The 23667-nt window shown below is 47.0% G+C and overlaps 1 protein-coding gene and 2 non-coding genes across 4 annotated transcripts in view; 2 read left to right on the top strand and 1 right to left on the bottom strand.

Annotated features, from left to right (window-relative positions):
• The window catches only part of LOC119433558 (DNA primase large subunit), an 83766-nt gene that overhangs the window by 34647 nt on the left and 25452 nt on the right, over nucleotides 1-23667 (bottom strand). The window lies entirely within an intron of this gene.
• On the top strand, nucleotides 11616-11687 carry Trnam-cau (transfer RNA methionine (anticodon CAU)). The gene has a single exon. It is a non-coding gene; the product is annotated as a tRNA-Met (tRNA).
• Nucleotides 13580-13651, top strand: Trnam-cau (transfer RNA methionine (anticodon CAU)). The gene has a single exon. It is a non-coding gene; the product is annotated as a tRNA-Met (tRNA).

Below are 23667 nucleotides of genomic sequence, written 5' to 3'. Positions count from 1 at the left end.
TCTGCAGCACGCACAAGCCTTAGCAGGTACTCCTTGCGGCTGCGTCCATGATACAGACTACCCATTGTTATTTTTGCAGCGAAGCTGTATATACGCGTATACGCCTAGGCCACGGGCCTAGGCGAAACGCTCCTGGTCCGACCACAGAAACCCTCCGGCGGAAATGAACCTACCGAAAACCTATCAAAAAAATCGCGTCTCGTTCACTTGGTATATACCAAAATTTGCATGGAGGGTACGAATGTATGACTAACATGACTAATAGGTCATGACATCAATAACATCACATATGCTCGTCAGTTACGTCACGATTAACGATAATAAAATCACGTGTGGCGCATACCGGCATTGGATACGCGGGTATGAGCCAGGGAAAAGAAAGAAAGAAAGAAAGAAAGAAAGAAAGAAAGAAAGAAAGAAAGAAAGAAAGAAAGAAAAGAAAGGAAAAGAAAGGAAAAGAAATGACGTGTGGCTCATATCCGCGTTGGATATGTGGGTGTGAGCCGCCGAGAGCAGGAGTGGGAGAGACCTCGTCGGCGTCGCGCCAACGCCTCGGCAGAAGATCGGACCCGCGATGCGGAGCGCAAGCGGCAATGTCGGGCCGATCCCGCGGAGCTCGTGCGGCCGAGCTAGACAATATCGTAACCAATAATTGAGGAAGACATTAATGAACCGTCGGTATTAACCCAGTGATAAACACCGGGGCCGCACATTCGAGCTTCGCTGGTTTACCATCTGTACGTAGTGCATGGGCGGTGAATTTTATTCTTTTCCACCTGTGCTTGTCCTCTTGATCCTGGTCGAGTCGGGCTTTTACTTCGCCTCGTTAGACTCCGCTGATGATGATGATGATGATATGATGATGATGATGATGACGACGACGATGGAACAATTTGTTCGAGCTTTTCTGCCAACGTCTTCGTTCTGTGACAGTTGTCGGTGCCCATGGTATCGACTCCATGAATTATTAATACGACCGAGCAAGAACTACGGATGTTTTCCGATTCTGGTCAGCATTGCAGACAGTATAGTTAATTTACTACATACGTTGACAGCTAAGAAGACTGCTTCGAGCTCAAGTAATGGAACGCATCTGGAATCGTCTGGAATACGTCTCTGCGAAGTGACGCCCCTTAACAACGAAGGGGGACCGATCAGGGACCGAGTGCTTACTTAAAATTGACTTTATTCTGACTGACAAAAAAGATATGTTAAAGCGTCACGTCGTTACCGCTGTCAAACAAGTAATTGCATTATCTGGACATTGAGCTCAATAATTTTAACTGAAATTAACGTACCCGCATGCTTGGTAAGGTGTGGCTCTCCTCTGCATCTTCATTGAGGCTTCGCTGCCAAATGTAATTTTCTTTTTCGTACGTTGGTTCTTGCTTTCCCTTTTCGCTGGGTTTCCATATTTATGTGCGCACATATGACAATATTAAAGTCAGTCGGATGTTAACGCTCGGCTGAGTTGGTCGTTCATCGTCCATTGTTCTGTTGTGCGCTATACGCTCAGTCACTGACTTACACTTCGTCATGTATAATAACAGCCGTCTGCACAAGCTATTGGGAGGCAAAATGCTGAGGTTGATGCAATGGCGTACAAAACATTTCATGATGGATAGCGCGAGAAGATCAGACGAACGCTTGTCCTGCCTTTTCCATTATAATGTGTTCCGTTGGTGCAAAATCCGTCATGAATTGGTGCTAAAGTTAGCTCACGGCTGACCCGAATACAGGATATATACGCACAGAAGGTGCGTGCGTCCAATCCAGCTGTCATTGGCTCAGGCGAAATTCGTAACAACGAGGGTAATGCCCTGAAAGTTACCGAAAGCCTTTCTTAGAAGGCTACAGCCTGGGAGATCAGTGGTCCCTGTGCGGCAGTGAAGAAGAAAGTAGAGTCATATTAGAGAACACGCACGCACTTCAAACCATTATTCACTGAGGCAGACGCCAATCGCCCAAATGAATGCCAATCGCCCAAATGAATAACACAGGAGTGGATGACTGGGCTTGTTGGTATCATCATCATCAGCCTATTTTTTTATGTCCACTGCAGGACGAAGTCTTCTCCCTGCGATCTCCAATTACCCCTGTCTTGCGCTAGCTGATTGGTATACTGCATTGCTAAAACTAAGGGCACGCTAACACACAGAGCACCATCTGTGACATTCAGCTCTGTCTCTAGGTTTTTCTTTTCGCGATCTTATAGTTTAATCGGCACAAAGATGACTTCTCGTAAAATCCCCATCTACCTCTACTATCTCCTATGTATTTCCCTCCGTGAACGCCTCAATTCATTCGAAGCCATAAATGTTTCCGGCTGCGAGCAAAGTGTGCGGACAATCAACACGCACACGCGACCGCATGGAGATAAGGGCGCCCATTCGCGCTCTAACGTGCCTGGACGTTACGCCTCGAGCCATAAACCTCGGCGTGTTTACGGCGTCTTCGTGCCGCGGCCGTCTCATCAAGATGTGCGCCTCGCATACACCCTTTCTTCGGGACACGCGACGACTCTACGCCGGCCTTTCCGGCGCATTCAAGCGAGAGGAAACAGATGCGCGCCGTGCCGCGCCAAGCACTCGCTCTGTCGCTGTGCAAAATATGTGCCGCGCGTGCCACCACCGGCAGGCGCCCATGCGTCTCTCGATTCTCGGCTCGGCTCGCAGCTTCGACGACACTGACGACGTTGCGAACAGCCTGCTCCCTCGCTGCCGGATGAGTGTGGGCTTTGTGCGTCAACGGGTCCACAGCTGCGTTCTTCGCCCGTTATCCCTGCGCACGAGTAGGGTTTGGATACCCACGGCGCACCGGAAACAAGTGCATATACACTGTTTTCATGCGTATACTGTGAGTGGACCCGTTCGAGGTTGTACTGCAGGATCGCGCTGTTGTGACGGCCCGTTTACGTCATGGGACGTCATCCTCATCGACGCTGAAGTACCCCTGCGTACTGCGTAACTGGATCGACTTGAGGTTGTAACAGGATCACGCTGTTTGGTGACGGTCCCTTTGCCTGATCCTATGCGTCATCCTTGGGAGACGCCGAAGACATCCACGCTAAGCATATAAGCGTCCTCTATACCTCAGCTAGACCTCGCAGAACCACGCTGGTGACGGAAGTTCGATGAGTTACTATAGTGGTGAAGTCACCGCTTCACGTCACACACACACTAATGTGCGTGCTGCGGCTTGTGAATGACCTGGACCGGTTGGCGGCGATGATGTGGCTTCAGGCCAGCTGTTGACCTATGGTGCGGACGGACTCGATCAAGTCAACGCCGAACTTCTTGCATACAACGCACACGCCGTGTTATCCCGCACGGACAGCATGGACCTTTTCGTGGAATGGCAGGGCAGAACCATTGACCTACCGATCGATTGCCGATTGAGCTAAGGAGTGGAAGATGCCAAATCGGTGAGGACGTCGCAGCTTGGGTCCTGATCAGCGCAACTCGCGGTCGCTTCATGACGCTGTAGCGCCAACGGTTCGTTCATGCGTGATATATGTGCCGCACGTACCCTGTCTCGCACAGGAGCAAGTCAGGTTCTATATATAGGAAGCGGCGTGAAAACAGCGACCAACGTTATTCCTAACCTTGCGAATACAATCGACATGTATGAGCTCTACTGCGGTAGCAATCAACGTTGACTGACGTAACGTGCTACCGCAAGCAGAAAAGCGAAATACGAAACGATGCAGGATGCAATGACAAAAATGTAAGAGACCTAAGTACGCACATACGTCCCAGGCGAAACGGATCCCAAATGGATCCTCGGCGGTTATTCAGACACGTTTAAGAACGCCTTGCATGGCGCAACGACGAAGTCTGCGAGTCGGACTGGATGCAAGCGTGGCCAGCCGACGAACGCGACGCGTACAAACCCTCCTCTCCCCGCTTGCGCCTTCGTACAGCGTCGCCTGGGTGCTGGACGTCCTCGTGTTACGCGGAAAAGAAGATTGCCATGCGCATCCTTAGGCAACGCAGACGACCCAGCGTGCAGCTGCGAAGTAGACGACGACGAAGATGTCCGGAAAACGGCTTCAACGCCGCCAATGGTCGCGCCATCGCCGTGTCGGACGGCGCTGGGGACCGCCGTGTCTGGTCCAGCAAGATGTCGGACCCCGTGTACAACCTTCTTATGGGCCTGGTCGCCGTGGCGGCCGTGGTGGCCGTCGCCTACTACGCGACGTTGACCATCCTCCCGCGCGCTATCATAGCCGTCGGTATGATGGCGTGCATATGGGGCGTCGTCGAGAACTTCTGGGGCGCCGACGAGCTCGAAGACTGAAGAGGCGCGGCGCGCGTGTCTTAAACGCGACTGCTGGCTGCCCTGCAGAATGTGCCTACCAGGATGGATGGAGCAAACCCGTTGCACACGTTTGGCGAAGTCGCTACACCGAGGCGTGCGCTGTCCGGTTTCAAGTCGAGCGGGCGTGTGTGAGGGATTGACCAGCTGCTGGAAGACGTTTGCGACGACGAGGTTGTGGTGATGCGCGTTAGTTATCGCCGGATCATCCTTTGTTCGCGCCTGCGTGACTCTTATGCAGTAAGTTCAGGCCTCTTATTCACACATTTTGTGCGAAGTCGCCGCCAAAAACGTACGCTATCAAGTCGACGTTGACCGACGCGCCAGCGCCGTCCGACAGAAAAAATCTTCAGCGAGGAGCCTGTGATGACACGGGCTAGTCTTACGCCATGCACTGCTGAGTGCGCCTGCATTTCGCGGTGGTCAGGTGACCGAGAAGTTATTGCCGAAACGTATACGCGTCTCAAATTCTAGCGATGCACGAAAACCGCGAACAGTTTGAAGGACATCTGAGGTGACGACATGGTGTGCGCCGTCTTCTACGACTACGCCAACCCATCAGAGTCGACGAATGCCTTCAAAAGTCTTAAGACGGCGTCGTTTTCGGCGTGAACTGCCGTGCGACGTACGGACGCTTGAGTTTACATCTGGAACGAAGAAAACTCGGCAAGGTTCGTGACATGTCGCGACGTGCTCTTAACTATATGCCAAACTCCAGGGCCGTGCACTAGGTGCGAACTCGGTGTGTGTTTTGTCACTGGACCAAACCTGGTGTCCACACGTGCGGCGAAGTTCTTGCTCGAGCTGTTTCTGGATGACACGTGGAGAGCGTGGTGTCACGCGATATGCCAAGTGCGTGTTGAGCGGTTGCGACACCCCTGTGATCAGTATACCGTGTGAGTTTTAAAAGTGGATCTCAAATTGCCAAGCTTCTTACAATTACGCTGCTCATTTGCCTGGGCATGACTGCGGAGCTGACGTGCTTATAGTGAGCGCCAAGCGGTACATTATGTGCAGGCTGACGCGGCAACGAGCGCAGGCCTATTAGGGAGGACCAGTTCGAGATCCTGTGATTGGGAGAACCAACGTCGCAAAATTTACGAGTTAGAACAACAGTGACAACTAAGCATGACAGGTGCTGTATGCGCCGAGCAGTGTACTTCCCACAATGCGAAAGTCGTGTACAGGATTGAAAGAGAAAAGCCGCGCAAGCGGGGCCAATGTCGTGAGCTGTGCCAAATTTCGGGACACGTGATGCTTGCCGTGACAACGGGTCTGTGATGCGGCCAAAATGTGTACAGTGAATCTATGTTGTTCCTACGAAATTTGCGTGTTTGCATGAAAGAAAATCTTGTTTCACTGTAGAGAGTGGTTCTGGTATTAATATTTCTATTTATGCTTTATTTATCAATTTGACCCCACTTGACTCTTTCTGGTTGGAATTTTTTTTAACCGTAGTGAAATTTTTATATTACGTGCATCTCAACATCAAAAGTCAGGGAAAAAATTCTCACTGCAGTTTCTGGCAATGAATGGTTTTTCTCGTGAACTGCCAAAAGCTCAGTGTGTTGTATAAATCAAATCAAATCAAAATATTTATTCCAACATTACAAGGCAAATGCAATGTTGAGGATGACAGATAAAAAGCCTTCTTGAGGCTTGACCGGCCCTGCATCCTATACACTTGGCAGAGCAGTGGTTACAAAGCACAATATGATCAAAAGAAACTCGTAAACAAGGCAATGTAAGGTTTTCAAGTCAGCTTTAAGAGATAAGCGATATCGAAGATTTATTAAAAAATTATTGAAGGAAGAATGTGTTACATTTTATATAGGAATACCTAAGTATAAGAGCGTAGAAAAGCCTTAAATGGAGGGTTCATTTTTCCAATATCAATGTATATTTCTTTGAAACAATTTAATAACCTCGGTAAATTATTTTCAAGCATCTGCTTGCTATAATTTGTCCTATGTCTTACAACATTCCATATTTCAGTGCGCGGCGGGTGGTGTAGGCAGGTACATTGTGATGTATAGGTTGGCGATTTCCACAAGCGTAACGTTATGTTTCTTTATACTGAAGTAATGCTCCAGTAGGAGTCTATATGTGTACAAGTCATGAATTTTTCTTATGTGGTACCTATCGAAGAGTGGTGCGGTGTGGTCAGTGTTAGATACATTGGCAATAACACGTAGCGTATATGCATATATGGTATATGGTAATAAGCAGTATATGGTTATTCAGATTTATTAATTCGCTATCACAATGGTTCGAAACACGGGCACAGCTTATTTGAAGACCGCTTTGTGCCACCTAAGGCAGGCAATGTGCGTTACATGCAGCAGGCTCCAAAATTAGAGAGCTGAGGTAGGCCCAACCTCATCGCGACGCAACGCATGGACATTTGCGGATTCCAGAGAGAGCCATACGTATCTGCAGCATAAAAGTCAACAAATTGTGTAATTAGCATTGTTCACATTGACATTTCTGATAATAGTTTTGTTGGTTGTTTTTCTCAATGTAGGTTATTCCTGTAAAACATTATGATTCCTACAGGGATCATCGGAACAAGGAAGGGTTAACAAATGTAGCACAAGATTGACCAAAGCATTACACCATCCACCATCCCGTAGCACAAATCGTTCTGGCTGAGCTTATTAACGGAGTTCATAGTTTAATTCTTGGATGTGCACTGAGCAGTCAACGTGTGCCATCGCAGCGGCCGTTTTGGAGGGGGGCGGGCTCGAAGTTGCATACTTTGATGCGACTGTTTTGACCTTTGTGACGGGATGCCCTAGGGTGTCTCAGTGCGCACCTAGGAGGTAGTCCTAGGATTCCCTTCTTCTAGGCGCCAGCATGAGGAGGGGGAAAAAGTACAGGTAGGTTCGTTGTTACAGGAAACACACGTCAGCATCGCTAATGCTAATTTCTCTTAGTGAAATATGAGCCTGGAAACATACAGCTTTGCGGTAGATGACACGTGGAAGATCTCTCTCTCTCTTCTCTACATGTATCTGCATAGCGCATTAACAGCACTTCTGCAGGCATCAGAAACTGTACACCGGCCATATGCGAGCCAGCTGCGTCTATGTTGCCTTTAACAATGAACCTACCTGTACATGATTGCTTCAGCCTGCCCGTATCTGTACTGCATTTTGCATAATGGCATGAATGGCAGCAGGAGTGCCCTCTGGTCGCACTGAACGTCACAAGATGGCAGCACCAGCATCGCTGCTCTTGTCTACATAGCTTAATACAATAGAGAAACGCGAAATTTGGGGCGAGTTGGTGGTTTACAAACGCGTTGTACTACAGTTGATTCATATTGGCAAAAGAAGGAATAGCGTAAGCTGTTACGTGGACTAAATGATAACGAACACACAAAATAGGGAATAAACGCGTACGACGCACCTGCCATATGTGTTTTTATCCACTAAGGAGAGCAGCTGTCTCGCCTCTTTGTCTTGATGCAAGTCGGCATTATTTATTCTTTCAAACTTACATCTCCAGTATTCGTTAGAGATCTTGCCCATCCCCGTATTACCAGAGTCCCTTAATACTTATTGCCCTTTGCGGGGATACCGCGTTGCCGAAGACTTGGCAATGCTGGTAGCTCCATCTCGTGGCGCACAGTCTAACCAGAGATGACAGGTGTGCTATGATCATAGGGACAAACCATAATCTACTTAGCTACTGGTTTGAAGTGTCCACAGAGACGTAATCGTTAACAAGCAGCCTTTTATTGCGATAGCAATTATGTGGACACTCCCAGCGGATTTCTGCCGTCGGCGTCGCCGTGAGGTTCTGTATAGAGTCCCACGGCGATGAAATGATCGCCGCGCGCCGTGTGCTGTATGTGCGAGTGAAAGCGCGCGAGGTACGCGCGCTTTCACGGGGAGCGAACGCACGGCGGAGAGCAAACGCGACTTTCTCCGTCGCGCGAAAGGCCGTGGGGGGACGAGAGGGAGGGGAGGCGACGTTTAGCTGCGGCACAAAATGCGTATTTATATAAAACTTCCGACGCTGCTCGACTAGCGCCCCGTTCTGATCTCGTCGAAAACCTCCGAGCCGCCCCCAGAGGCACCGGCAACAGTCACCAACGCCGCGCGCGTTCGGTGCGAACGCGGGTAAAACGCCGACGGCGTCGACAACAGTTCTGCGCGTTGCTGGTGCTGCTGCATGTCGAAGTTTATACAGCTGATTAAACTACTATCCTTACTCCGTATAGATCTCTACTAATTTGCTATCGCAATTGATGCTTCGCCTTTCGGGTGAAACTGCGACATTTTTTATCATTTTCCTTCGACGAGAACGCCTATGCAACACAAAAACGCTTCTGGCGCATAGTGGTTGGACAAACCGCAACGAGATGTCGCTGACAGCGTTGCTACTACCATCTACGTACGCATCCGGTAACAAGCTCTCCATCACTTCTTACACGAGGCTCTTCAGTTCTTTGGCCTTGTTCTCCTCTCCGTATTCCTTAAAACAGAATTTTTCTGTCTGCGTAGTGTCTTAAAATTGTGTACGGACGCCGACAGCACCGATTACTCATAGAGTTTCATATTACTATAACTTATTTAGAAACTCTATGCCGATTACTGGACACGACGTCAATCTCTGAGGCCTTGCATCAATGCACTCCGCTCGTTTGCATAAGGCGGCGCCACTTTTCAACGCGCTCTAGCTGGAAACGAAAGTAATTACACTCTCACGCGAATAAAACGTTAGCGGAAAAGCATAAAATACAATTTCAGGCGCTACGATATTGTATACAAGCAAAGCCCCTGCGCGGCTGTTTGGTCACGTGACGTTACACGGATTGGTTTCACTGTTTCACTGCCGTACGACGCCACATGTCATTCTTGCATCGCTTTCAGAGTGAAAATAAAAATATATTTCCTTGTTTACCTGATACAAGCACGCTCGTTTCCGTCATTGTTATACACAATCTTCTCATTCGAACCACAATCTGAAGACATGTTCCGAGCGCTAGACAATCCCTTAACTTTCTTTCCCCCTTTTCCCACGTTTACAGTAGCTACAGAGGCTATCCTCTATAGAGGAGCCAACCGGGCCCTACCATGAAACTACTCAGCTTTTCCTTTTATCTCCCTCTCTCTTTCAAGCACGCGGTATTACTCAGAGTGTGTAGAATGGATGGATGGATGCTATGAGCGTCCCCTGTGAAACGGGGTGGCGGGTTGCGCCACCAAGCTCTTGTTCTTATTTTGCCTAATGTCCTACCTATCTTTCTTGGAAACACACACACACACACACACACACACACACACACACACACACACACACACACACACACACACACACACACACACACACACACACACACACACACACACACACACACACACACACACACACACACACACACACACACACACACACACACACACACACACACACACACACACACACACACACACACACAAAAGAACTCCCAGCATCAAACTTCCTGAACCACTACTGGGAACTTTGTACGCCTCCGTTGTTTGTGGTCTCCCTACTTTTCGGCCACCAAACCTCCAATCGCCTTTTACTAATCTCTATTGCGGACATATTTACTTTCCCCCTGCTATTCCTAAACCCAAGGGCTTCAACGAGGCCAGAGGAGCCTAAACAGACAGCTGGGTAGATATGTTCAGATTCTAATAACACATGTTCCATCATTCCCCTAACTTTACCGCAGCAAGCGCATGCTTTTTTGTTCCTTGGTGTACCTCGCTTCATAACTACGCGTTCTAAGGCATCCTGATTTCGCTTCGAAAAGTAAGGAGCTTCCCTAATGTTATGGTTGAAGCTATACGAGCGCCTCTGCCGTACCTGAATGCGACATACACGTCCAACGCACGTGATTATCCAGATTGCCTGCGCCCTCTCTCACTTTCACTCTCCCATCGCGTAGGGTTGCAAACTGGTCGAAGTCTAAAGAAACCTTATAGTTAACCCCCCCCCCCTTTTTTTTTTTTTTTTGCTTCCCTCTTTCTCGCTTCTCTCTTTTCTTGGCCGCGAGGGAGCCGACCGAAGGGCTCTCCTCTTCAACAACAACGAACCTTCCTTTCTGTGCGGAAGGACAGAAATGAGGGAAGCAGCAGGCTTTTTCGGGAGGAGCCTCACCTGCGCGTACATTGTTTGTCACTACTCCCCGGGCTGGCGAACGTGCCTCGTTCAAACGGCCTCATTCAGTGACCCCGGCACGCCGGCTGGGGGCAAAAGCTTCCAACAATTTCTTTTTCACACATATATTTGTCGTTCTTCCCTGTTTTTCGTGCATCGGGCCGCCGGTTGCGGACGGCGGCTGAGCGCGTGGGGGTAGAGCAATTGTGGGCTGTTTCTTTCTTTCTTTTTTTCTTTCTTTTTTCTGAGTTTGCAACAACGACGTCCCCTCGCTGAGGACAACGGAACCAAGGTTGTAAGAAGTCGTGCGATGTCGAGGTGACCTTCCGAGCTGAGGTCCCCAGAGAAAGCCTTTGTTGACGCGAAAGGGTGTGACTGATGTCGGAGTCGTTCGAAGGCACCGCGCTGCGCTCAGGCAGCTTCGAAGTTTGAACAGTTCGGCTTGGATGGCGACAAGCGAGTCACGCGCTATGCTCGTTTTTGTTAGTTCAATCCAATTGAAATTAATTCCATTTGTTTTTCTTTCCCGAAAAAGAATTGTTTCTTTAAAAGTTCAGCGGATAAAGGACGTATGAGCAGCGTTCCACTTTTTTCAACATCGTCTTCTTACGGGAATTATGTTTTGCGCATTGCGGTCGCAATGGCGAACTTCATGAACACACGCACAATGTGTGTGTGTGTGTGTCCCAGCTAACGTTAGCCAAGCTGTTTAACGGAAAAAAAAAATAACATCCAAAGAACACGGTGCAGGATACAATTATAAAACCTGTGGTGTTCGGTTGTTACACCGAACAGCTGTAAGAGATCTCCCCATACCCACCATGGAGCTTCGCAGCGGTCGCAACGGCGACAATGCAACTTCGGCTCCTGCTGGCGGCACTTCATTTACGCAAGCATCTGCGCCTGGAGCCCCGACCTATATATATGTGCACGCACAATGTGTGTGCGTGTGGGTGGGTCTGCGTGTGTGTGTGCCCGTTGGTTTCGTTTCTAGGATTTGTGCCCTCAGACCTCCTGGCGTAAGCACGGCAGATATTAACTACATGTCATTATTGAAATTTAGTACAAATTATAAATTGTAATTGATAATCACCACCACGTTTAATAACAGGTACAGCTAATTTCACCTATGCCTCTCTTGGCTTGATCTGTTCTTCTCGTTCAGCAGAGTGGCGCAGTGGAAGCGTGCTGGGCCCATAACCCAGAGGTCCGTGGATCGAAACCACGCTCTGCTACAATTTTTTTTTTTTCAGGCTGAACTACGTTTCTTTTTTTTTTTTTAAGGTATGGATTTCTACGCAAGCACAACAAACGTAAACACGGTTATTAATAAAAGCCGGCAGATCGCACGCCCTGTGGGAATCGATGTTATGCGAAGCAGCGTGCGGTCCCCGGGAGCCTACCAAGTTATCGAAACGACCATGAGAGCACTAAGACATAGGTGGCCAGAGATAGATAGATAGATAGATAGATAGATAGATAGATAGATAGATAGATAGATAGATAGATAGATAGATACTGTCAAAGTTGCAAATGCTCACCAAGAAATGCTTCGCATTTAATAAAAAATAAAATTTGGAGGACGCTTAAGCTTCGCCTTTAAGAGTGGATCGCGATAGCATTTAAAGATCCCTGGCTGCTTATCAGGCTTTTAAATGCGAAGCATTTCTTGGCGAACATTTCCTACTTTGACAGTATCTATCTATCTATCTATCTATCTATCTATCTATCTATCTATCTATCTATCTATCTATCTATCTATCTATCTATCTATCTATCTATCTATCTAGCCACCTACGTCTTTGTGCTCTCATGGTCGTCTAGTTAACTTGGTATGTACCAAAATTGACATACTATGACAAGAGTATATGACGAACATAAATGATATGTCATGGCATGAATTTCATGACATGCGTGTCATGTAGGTCATGAAACAGCCGCCTAGGTCTTGGTGCTCTCATCGTCGTTTCGTTAACTTGGTAGGTACCAAAATTGGCATAGTATGACAGGAGTGTATAAGGAACATAGTGATAGGTCATGACAATGACCCAGCGAAAAGATTAATACTCAAAAACCACTGAAATGGGTTCGGACGTGGGTAGTAAGTGAAGGAAATACTAAAGAATGCTGCTAGAAGTAATAGTCATGAGCATGACTCAGCATAAATGACAATGAATCAGCGAAAAAAATATTAACACTCAAAAGCCCCTGAAATGGGCTCTGACGTACGTGGGTACTAAGTGAAGGAAACACTAAAGTATGATGGTAGAAGTCATAGTCATCAGCATGACCAAGGATTTCGCCTTAAGGTCTCTTAGGTGTAGCTAAAGGGACTCCTAAGGACTCATTACATGAATGTCATGACATGCGTGTCATGTAGGTCATGAAAGAGCCGCCTACGTCTTGGTGCTCTCATGGTCGTTTGGTTAACTTGGTAGGCTCCCCGCACACTGCTTCGCATAACATCGATTCCCATAGGGCGTGGGATCTGCCGGTTCTGTAAGACTCAGGCAGCATCGCTTCCCCACATGCTATGAGAATGTAAAGACCAATATCCGGCATATACTGTGACCCTCTCGTCGAGATGGGCCGCCGCCCTGCGCAGCTCCCACCTCGACGACCAACTCTGGGCTACCCAGCAAGCCTGCGAGGCGGCGAGGAGGCAAGACCTCGATGTCCCCACGTGGGAGGCCTAGGCCTAGCCAACTTAAACTGCTGGTTTCAATAAAAGTTTGTTCCTCCTCGTATATTGAAATTACAATCCGACGCTGTCGCGTCTGTAGGCTGTGATTAAGTCGCACTTTACGATTTTTCTGACGGATTTTACTTTGAGAAATTCAATTTTTGGGTCACTAACGCCTTGCTTACGCGAAGGGCCTGCCCGTTCGGGGTGGTTCGGTATGATTATTTCCGTCTAGGACGCCGGCGAGCCCACGCCGACAGCCACTCCGGATTTTCAGCGATACGGGGTCCCTTAACGCTGTTCCGTTAAAAAACTAGCCCGTCCCCCACCGGTTCGAGTAGTGGCGCTCCGTTTAACCACCGTGCCGTTCAAAAACCGCGCCTTCCAGGATCGATATTCTCAGGCACTGATCATTACAGCTCCGTTTCACCGCACACCCTGTCTAGCAGAGTGGCGCAGTGGAAGCGTGCTGGGCCCATAACCCAGAGGTCCGTGGATCGAAACCACGCTCTGCTACTTTTTTTTTTTTTTTCCAGGTTACAAATTTTTTTTTTTCTTTTACCTATGGGTTTCTGTGGAAGCACAGCAAACGTGAACCGAAAGTTATTTTTATACGCAGCACACACACAAATAAAAAGTAAACCGACGCCGGCATTTTTTACCTGGCTTTTTGTCGCGACGGCTGAGGCGCGACCGAGGTGGGTGATGCAATACCGACTTCCCGTTGTTGCTATCGTTGGCACGCGTACTCGTTTCGCCCAAACTGCCGGAGCGAACAAAATCAGGTATCACACCTGCGGCCGGCATTTCTCCTCCATATTTCGACGAGGGAGAAATGCAGAAACGCTCGCGTGCAACATTTAGATCATAGGTGCACCGTCAAAGAACCGCCAAATTAAAATTTAATTTAAATTAAAGGACGGTCAAAGCACAGCGAATTAAACTGGAAGTCCCACACTACTAGGTGCGTCATAATAATCAGGCCGTGGTGTAACACGTAAGACGCCGGGATTATTTTTTTTAATTACCGTAAACTTGCACATAGCTCGACTCCCCTTCGTCCTTCTTTATTTATTTTTCTTTCATAGAGTATGCGAATACATTTCTGCTTTACATTTTATTATATGCGGTTTTTTTACGGTATCCTTTTTGTAATGTCATTTGTATACAGTTATCTCCAATGGACGTCGATAACATAAGCTCACCCAATGGGCTGTAACAGCACTAAGACGACGTCGTACAACTTTAAAAACACAAATTATTGTACGTCAGTAAGAGCGCGCACTGATATTTTATTAATCAGAATTTGATGAAATTATGGGGTTTTACGGGCCAAAGCCACGATCTGATTATGAGGCGCTTCGTAGTGTCTTCGTAGACCAGGGGGGCTCTGGATTAATTTAGCACTCCAGGCGTTCTTTAACATGCGCCCAATGCAGGGTACGTAGACGAGCGTTTTCGCGTTGTGCCCCCATCGCTGAATGGAGCCGCGCTACGCCAGCTGTGCTCCTGACCCACCTCTGCGCCCAGCTGTATAACCGAAGGTGAAGGCCATCGAAAATTAAGTGAATTGAATTGAGTTTATTAATCACATGAAGATTTGTACATTGGGAATGATATAAAGGTGGGGCCCTATAACTCTCGCAGGAGTTGTGGAAGGGGCCCCTATGTTATATGCTGTTATATAAAGACTAGAGCACGCGCGAAAAAGAATGTGTGAGACAGTACAAATATGGTACATACTCATGAAGCAAGTGATGCGAGCATAAAAGAGCGAAGATTAGTTTTGTAGCTGATAAATGGCTGTTGTGCTGTAAGATCTGTTGGTAATTTATTCCAGAGCTGCGATGCGGTATGCGAGAATGTAAATGATCCATAATTAGTGCGAGATTTAGGAACGGTTATAGTGTTCGAGGTGACTGATCGTAGAGGATATGTGGTATTTTGATAATTCAATTTTACAGAAGGACATAGTACGATTTTGTACATGATTTTATAGAGCAAAACGAGAATGTGGTAATCAATGCAATTAACGTTTCACCGGTAGTATGTTAAGTATATATAATGGGTAGGCGAATGTGATTGAGTCCGTTCTTTTTAGGAAGAGAATAGCTCGAAGAGCTGTATTTTGTGCTGCAATAATTGGCAATAAAGTGGTGGGGTACGTGAGTCCGTATATGGTAATAGCATAAGTAATATGCGAATGTATAAAACTGACATAAAGTGTACGGAGTGTGTTCAAAGGGAAGATGTAACGTAGTTTATACAGTATTGGGATTTTCTTATAGATGGTTAGTGTAGTTTCGTGGATATGTTTATGCCATTTTAGTTGACTGTCGAGGTAGACGCGCAAAAATTTCGTCTCGTTAACCCTTTCCAAAGAAGAGCTGTTGAAGTTTAATGTTTTAGTGTTCATTATTCGGGTGTTTTTTTGCAGTGAATACTATATAGTTACTTTTCTTTGTGTTTGCGAGAAGACAGTTAGATTGAAGCCAGTTAGATAGTCTTAGCAGGACATCATTGCCTTTTTTGTAAAGATCTGTTTCCGTATTAGCTGTCAGGAAAATATTGGTATCGTCCGCGTATAAAATACAGTCTTCTGAGAGATAGTCGGGTTAACACGAGTCGGGATAACACGAGTTGCAACAAGTGTTCTGAATAAAACGACAATACGTATCCATGTGACGATGTGACAACAAGTGATATAATTCATTCTTTACTTCACCATATTTTGATCGTACATTTAGCTACCTCGAACCTACGACCACTGTACGCGACATTTTCTTTTCGCTTCTGTATACTGCTTGCAACGCCTTTTTGCAAGTTTTCAGGCAAAATATGGGCCAATGGAGAGCTAGATTCCTCATTTAAAGCTTTTGCGTTGATTGCTTCTTTACAGGCCACTACAACAACATCATAATATGCCTAGTTTAGATGTTATAAACTTTTCTCTGCCCGGCCACCGTTAATTCATTTATGAACAGAAATCACTGCCCGAGCTGTAAGCGCTAGTGTATACGTTATTTTCATTATTCTACAATCACACATACGTGCCGTAAAACTGAATTCTCGTGACGCCCATGGGCACGTAGCCTGGAGTTCGAAGTTCCAGCCTGCAGTAAGTTTTCGCGGCCCGCACAGTGATCCATCAAATTATAAGCGTTATGCCACAACAGATCAGAAATTTACATTTGTTCTGGAACTCCATCGTGTGTGTGAAACAACTTTATTGAGACCAGCGGATTGAGGTCTGGGCCTAGGCCGCGCCAGGGGCGGTAGAGAGACCCTGTCTCCCGGCCGCCTCTCGAGCTCGCTGGATGGTCCATAGTTGATCTTGCAGATCTGAGCTGATCAGCGCGGCTTTCCAACGCGCCCCAAGCTGCTCTGGGGAGACTGCGTTTTTATCTTGTACCATCTACCGCGAATTCCATCGTGTCCCGTATGCTTTTGTGGCCAACTGTAGTTCATCTGAGGTGCGACTTGAATTGCACGAGTTGGACCACGCAAACTCGCATTCGTACGCGATGACGACCATGATTGCCTGACTCCAGCTTCAGCTCCCACTTGAGTGTCATATGACTGTGAGATAACAACAAAGTGTTCTCAGCGGCACGCCTTCCAGATGCGAGCGGCACCATGAAGTGATTATTATGCGCCGCAACAACAGAATGACGCCGACGCTCAGCGAGCTATACGAGGCGTGACGGGATCTCTGCTTCCTAGAGGGAAAGCTTGCCCATTGTCTGGTGCGGCCTTGCGTGTGACGCTACAGTATATAACGTTTTGTATACCTACGCCTTAATGGACAGGTAAAGGGAACTTGCCTCGGTGCGTGTCTTTAATACGAGTGAACAGATCATTTGCGTCCGGGACAACGCGTACAAAAACCTACAATGAGGAACTCAATGGCTGCAGCACAGTGCACGATATGCGTTTCCCTCTAGCTAGTCGGGTTTCCGGCTGGTTCCAATGAATGTTACAGTGCGTGACGGAATAGGGACCTTACTGAAGCAGTTTGTACGGATTCGTGCAGCGTATTACGAAATATTATAAATAATAGATGGTACTAGATGCAACAATTCCAGATGCAAACGCAGTTTTAAATCCTAGAATGGTTGATAGAAAACAACCATATGCATGCGTATATACGCTAATGTAGCGGCGTGCTTCGGACACAGCGCACATTTTTATAGGCTGCCCTAAACGTTTGCGTCTGTACCTTAATTGTAACAAGTTTCTTTAATGGTATGGTAAGATAAAACTTTATTACGGTCCCTCGGAACGCGCGTCAGCACGTAGCGGGCCGCTACGTTTCTTAATGAGGAGGAAGAATATCGAGGATAATATGGTAACAAATATAAAGTCAACAACCGGAGAAGCAGCTCTGTAAAATGTTACCAAATAACGACAGCACGCTCTAGAGAACTTGAACCCTATCAGATATTTTGACAGGAGGACTGGTTTATAAGATCCAGTCCTTCTGGGTACATGGCCTGACCTGTCATCAACCAAGAAAGCTACGCACGCTCTGATGACTTTTTCAAAATCAATGGACCTGCAGAAGACGGTTATGCACGTCCAATTCTGTCTGCGATACTGTGCGCGTGAGCTCTCTATCTCTCTCTCCCCTCCCCCTCTTGACTTTTCCTTCTTTCAATCCTTCTTCCTCTTTCCCTCGAGCAGGGTAGCCAATCGCATGTATGTCTGGGTTAACCTCCCTGGACTCAAGATCATTCTTGGTGATAAAGGTCCTTGCAACTGTGACCGAATACTTTGCAAGCTCGGAAAGCGACACGTGCACTGCTGCCGTTCCTGAAGTAGACAGATCTCAGGGACAGACTACATACAGTCTTTACGTGCACGTACAGATCCTCAATTTCCCTCTCCTTTCTTTCTTTGCATCCTTGAGCTAACTTTGCCATTGCGTAAGTTATAGCAAACCAGACGTGCGTCTAATTTACCTGCAGATGCCTTTATATATACTTAATTCCCTTTCTCTCTCTCTCCCTCTCATGATTATATCTATCAGATCTACACGGCCGGCAAACACCGCGTATGTTGGCCAAGCGTCGGCCGGCGCAAAGCCAGGCGGCCCGGTAATCAATGTATAAGCTGTCGCATCGCCGACATCTGACAGGTGGCTGCGGACGGCGAACATCCAAACAGCTAAAATGTACCTCAAGATTGGCGGCGCATCGATCACGTGACCTCGTAGGCAAGACGGGCGTAGGAAAAAAAAAAAAAAAAGGAAGCAGGTGGCAAAACAGATGGAAGGCGGGCGCTTGTTACGCAGCGAAAACGAAGAAAGAGCCATCATCGATTGTGTCGTCAATATAAAAAAAGCCACTCGGTCGATATAACTGCGCATAGCCTGCACATTGTCAGCGTTACGCACGTATACTGGGCATCGACACATGTAACACTATTCTGCATGCCACCACCAGCACTTTCCTTCGAATGTATTTCGGGATGCTCAGTAGAGAGCATTTGTTTATCTCACGAGCTTGCTTAAAATAGTACTGAATTACTCCACTAAACTATATCTATTTTGTTCTTGATAACTTTTCCTGCCCCCCCCCCCCTTTTTTTTTTTTTCTGAATTGTGCACCGGATTGCAAGGCTTGTATGCTGTTTTGTCGCAGATTAATAAACAATTCAATTCAATTTATTACACGCTAGCCTTCTAAATTTCCAAAGCAATCGCACTTTTCTACGCAAAGCAACATCAAGAAGATTCGAAGCACGTGCGTAATCATTGCGAATTGCTGCACTTATAACGTAATTATTTGTCAAAAAATGTTCATTTTGCAGAGTCTCAAGGCGGTTTCGCCAAAGGGACTTACTACGCCTATCCCATTATCATTGCAGGTGCCACCATCCTCGAGCTTCCGAAGACACCAGCGCCAAACAGGAAAGAGGAGGGTGGGGTTGCAGTGTCAAATTAAATTCTGGGGTCTTACGTGCCAAAACCACGGTCTGATTGGGACTCCGGATTAATTTTGATAAACTGCGGTTATTTAACGAGCAAACAAATCTGAGTACACGAACATTCATTATTGCGTTTCGCCCCCATCGAAATTCAGCCACCGCGACAGGGATCGAACCAACGACATGGTTGGCGGTATTAGCAGAAGGCGTCCGCGAGGAGGATAGGTGTGGCGACACTCCTCTCTGTAGCAGTTCCCGGAAACAGTGCGATACATGTCAAAAGATGAACCCCTATATTTTATAACTGTCCTCCACGCATGCACTCAGCCCTCCACCTCAACTGGATGCTGATTATGACGATAATGATTTATTGGCATCAGGGACTCCGGAACGTTTTTGGGAGTTGAGGGGCAAGTATTGTCGTCTATAAAAAAAAAATGTACAATTTAAGTATTGTCGTCTTTGTACGTTGTGTTTAGTATTTATTTCTTTCTCAATATTTTTCAATCTGTATTTATTAACATTATATTTTATTATTTTAATAACTAGGATAACTTTAATGACATCAATAATTAATGTTTTAATTATTTTAGTCGTATTAAATTGTACATATATGCATCCTCGCTTGTCCTGCATTGGTATACACTTTAAAAATGGTTGGAAATTTCAGAAGTGCCGAAAACCTGCGCAGACCGCGCGAATGACAAAACGGGTTCGAAAGCTGCGAAAAATAATTTTTTAATATTTCTACATTCGCTCCGGCAGTGAAGCAAATGTGAACTGACACAAACAAGTACACAAATGTGATACAAGTAGACAAGAAAGTAGGCAGTAGGTAAAGAGCTATTATCGCCGATTGACGAGCTTCATGGTTGGCATGAGCTGGTCGTCGATCGTTTCTGCAAGTTTTGCGCATTTGCAAGAGTTGTGGTCAGTTTTGTTGGATCTTAAGAGGTATTTTGGAAATATACAGTGTCCGGCGATTGCCTGGCTTGTGTATTATTTTGTAGAGAAGATGCGCTGGCTTGAGGGAAATGTTTCTTATCCATTGATGTGTTGTTGCTCCCTCTCCGTGTGTAGGTCAATATTCCGTAATTTTTGTGCATCTGTTTGCGTAGTTGTGATTTAATGAAGAGTTTGGTTACTGGTATGTTGAGTGGCGTGCCTTAATCTGTGGCTTCTTAACCGGCGATCGTGTCACCGTTGTACGTCCAGTTGATCATCGGCCTTCTGGAAAGCATTGGACCACACAACCACCAGTTTGAAAATTTAGCTATAGCTCTTGTCAAAAAATTGATTTCAGCGTAAACGCTGAAATCGGAAAGTGGGGGGAAAGTGAATCGGAAATTGGGGCCCTACGACGGCCCCATGTCGCAGAAAATCCGGTGTCCGCGTCCGGCGCCGGCGTCCAGCGAGCGAAAATTCCCGTACATACTTAGGTATATGCCACGCCTTGCTACATGACATGCAGTATATGCGGGCTATATTGCCACACCACTTCATCACTAAAGTGGCTCATACCTTGTCTTACATTCTTGACAATATTATTCCTCCGAATTTTGAGAGTGACAGCCCACAAACAAATGTCACGAAAAAAAAAAAACCCCGACAGTGCATGCCTTTATATTAAATCTGCCCAGACTGAAATATTTAAAGTGCGAAACAATATCAGAAACCTGAAAATTATGCAATTTTTTTTTTTTTTTGGCGCCGCTGTTCACTACCTCCGGGATCGGCCCACGCAAGGCCACGTTTCTACAAGAAAGCTCGCCTTCGTGCGTTGGCCGCCCGCGTTTCCCGGTAAACAGTACGGTTACATAAGCTGCAGCATGCCGGGAAGTGTGAGAAGCCGTCAGGAATCTTTGAATGCTATCGCGTTCCACTCTTAAAGGCGGAGCTTAAGCGCCCTCCATTTTTTTTTTTTTTTTTTCAGCAAAGAGCCTCTTTCTCTCTCATCAACCAACGACCTCGCTACGTGATCAGGGATGGCTAAAACGGGCCGACGCGTCTGTGTACGTACGCGCTACCCAGGAAACGACGGAAGGTCGTCGTCATCGATCGGCTGGCATAGGCAGCGCGTTGTGTTTACCTGCTGCCACTATAGGGGGCGCGAAGCGTGGAAATCACTTCGCCACCACATTGACCGCCGCGCGACCTGCAGCGCCCGCGAATAGATGCCACAGCGGCGCGCGACATTACCGTGTGTCCCGGATAACTTTGCGCAAGCTGTTCCGAACAAAAATGAAGATTTAAAAAGCACGTTGCAGGATACGATTATAAGACCTAAGGCGTTCGCTCGTGAGCGTTCTGATGACCAAACACCGTAAATATTAAGATCGTACCTCTGACCGTGTATTTATTGCGATAGCAATTATATGGACACTTCAACCGGATTTCTGCCGTCGTCGTCGCCGTGAGGTTCCCTATAGATAAAATCTTCGCCGCGCGCCGCATGCCCGAGCGGAAGCGTGCGGGGACGCGCGCTATCACGGAGAGCGAACGCACTCAATCACCCACGCACAAGCAAGGAAGCGGGAAGCCAGCGCCGGAGAGCGCGGGGGGGGGGGGGGGGGCGCACTTCATTTCTGCCAACAACCGCGCTCGTCGCTCGCTCGGCCGCACCGTCTCTTATCTCCACACGGCTCTGACCTTTATGCGCCGTGCATTCGCCGCTCAGTTTCCGTTAAAGCGATAGACCGCACGTACCTCCGCCCGCTGCGCGGCGTATGCGCTCGCTGCCAGCGTTTTGATAGTCGTTGGCTGCAGTCATTCAGTGTGATCTATTCATGTTTGTTTGTGCGCGCTCACACCACGCTTGTTCATTCAGTTAGTAATAGTCGGGCCACATTTTCCAACGCACACTACACATGCAATGCTGCCCGGATCTCCACTACAGGTGTGTCCCTTCGCACGCGCTGCCCACGGGAAGCGCTTCTCATCAACACCACGGTTTCACACGCGCTTTCTAGTGGTCATCGAGTCTCTCTTCATGCCGGTCTACTTACGCCGCAGCACACCTGCTTACTTAATCAGCTCATGTTTACTACAATTCATATTGCTACCAAAGCCGCTCACCTTACTTCGTATGACATTGCTGTGTTGCTATCGCATTCATTGCTTCGCCCTTGGGGCGAAACTGTGACATTTTTTATTTTATTTTTCTTCGAACAGATTGGCTAAAGTTAGCCGGGACACCCTGTTTTAATAAAGAAGCACTCGAGAAATGTGCAGTTTGACCCAAAGCAAGTTGCAGTGACAAACCGGGTAGCTTGTATAACTATACGCTGCATGATCCTGCAGATATATGAACACTTGCAGTTATTTTTTGCTTTGTTTCAGTTCGTGGATCAACAGGGACGCTAATTATAGAAATACCAATTCAATTTAAATTGATAATATCTTCTTTCAAGGCGCAGTTTTCCGGCACGAGGTTGAATACTCTTACGTGATTTTGTTGCTGACCGCAGTAACTGTCGAGTGCAGTCTGCTGACACCTGGACAGCGGTCAGCAAGGGAGGAGGGGTGAATAAACGAACAGGGACAGTGGATAAAGAAAAGAACTATTTACATATATACAACAGAGCGACTAGGTGAAAGTTATCCATTATGAGCTTGCGGAGTGACTTCCTGGGGAGGGTTTCACAACTGGTACCGCAAGCGAGGCAGGTTTTCCGACTTTGATGCGTCTACACAGAGTTAGCGATCGAGAAGCACTTACTTTTACGATGCGGCCGGAAACGCTTAACAGTCAGCAGAAAGTGACTAAAACATCGCTAAAATTTCGAAAATCCAAATTTGTCGTTAAGGTAACTAAGACCTCGGTAAACGTAGCGACTTTCTCGCTAAGTTACCAACACTGCAGAATAGCGGCGTAGCCAGAATTTTTTTTCGGGGGGGGGGGGGGGGGGGACGTAATTGACCCGGGAGTCGTGTGCTGCAAATATGGAACGTACCCACTTTGTGGTTAGACCAATAATCGTGTGCCACTAAGAAGTCTCAACGAAGCACATTTGTTTAGAGAGAAAAAAGAATTTCCTTCGTGGACTTCTTCTCCAGTGCTCCCCGTGGAAGAGACCGAGTTCCGAAGGTGCACCTATTCTGCATCGTCACGTTAGTGAATTGCATTATTGCCATCTACGTTTCACTTATCTCCCAAATTTAACACATAGAAATTCCGACAAATACTTTTTCCCCATCGAAATCTCTTGTTCCACCCTTTTCCTGCCCTATATATATTATCACATGAGTCTTGACCGAACTCCCCTATAGATATATGGTTGCGCCACTCGACTCGCGATTAACTAACCATCGCCAGCCACTGGCGAATTACGCACTATTCTTGCTTTCTGACGTCTTTCTATTTACGTATTAAGTGCGAAGCACTTTAGGGGCCCGGGCTGTCGGCCTCCAATGTGATGTGATGTCGTCGTGGTCACGCGCAAGAACAAGATCTCAAAACAGGGTCAAAACAAGTGCAGAATTGATCAACACCGGTTCAAAATAAACTAACATGATTAAGAATAATTTAAAAGACGGGAATAATCAAGCATTAAGCGCATTAATTAACAGAAATTCGTTAAATTCGCTTCTATTATCAGAAAGGC

This window comes from Dermacentor silvarum, chromosome 11 (genome assembly GCF_013339745.2).
Source record: "Dermacentor silvarum isolate Dsil-2018 chromosome 11, BIME_Dsil_1.4, whole genome shotgun sequence".
In the NCBI taxonomy this organism is placed as follows: Eukaryota; Metazoa; Arthropoda; class Arachnida; order Ixodida; family Ixodidae; genus Dermacentor; species Dermacentor silvarum.
The sequence above is the reverse complement of the archived record's forward strand: the minus strand, read 5'-3'. Positions and strand labels throughout refer to the sequence as shown.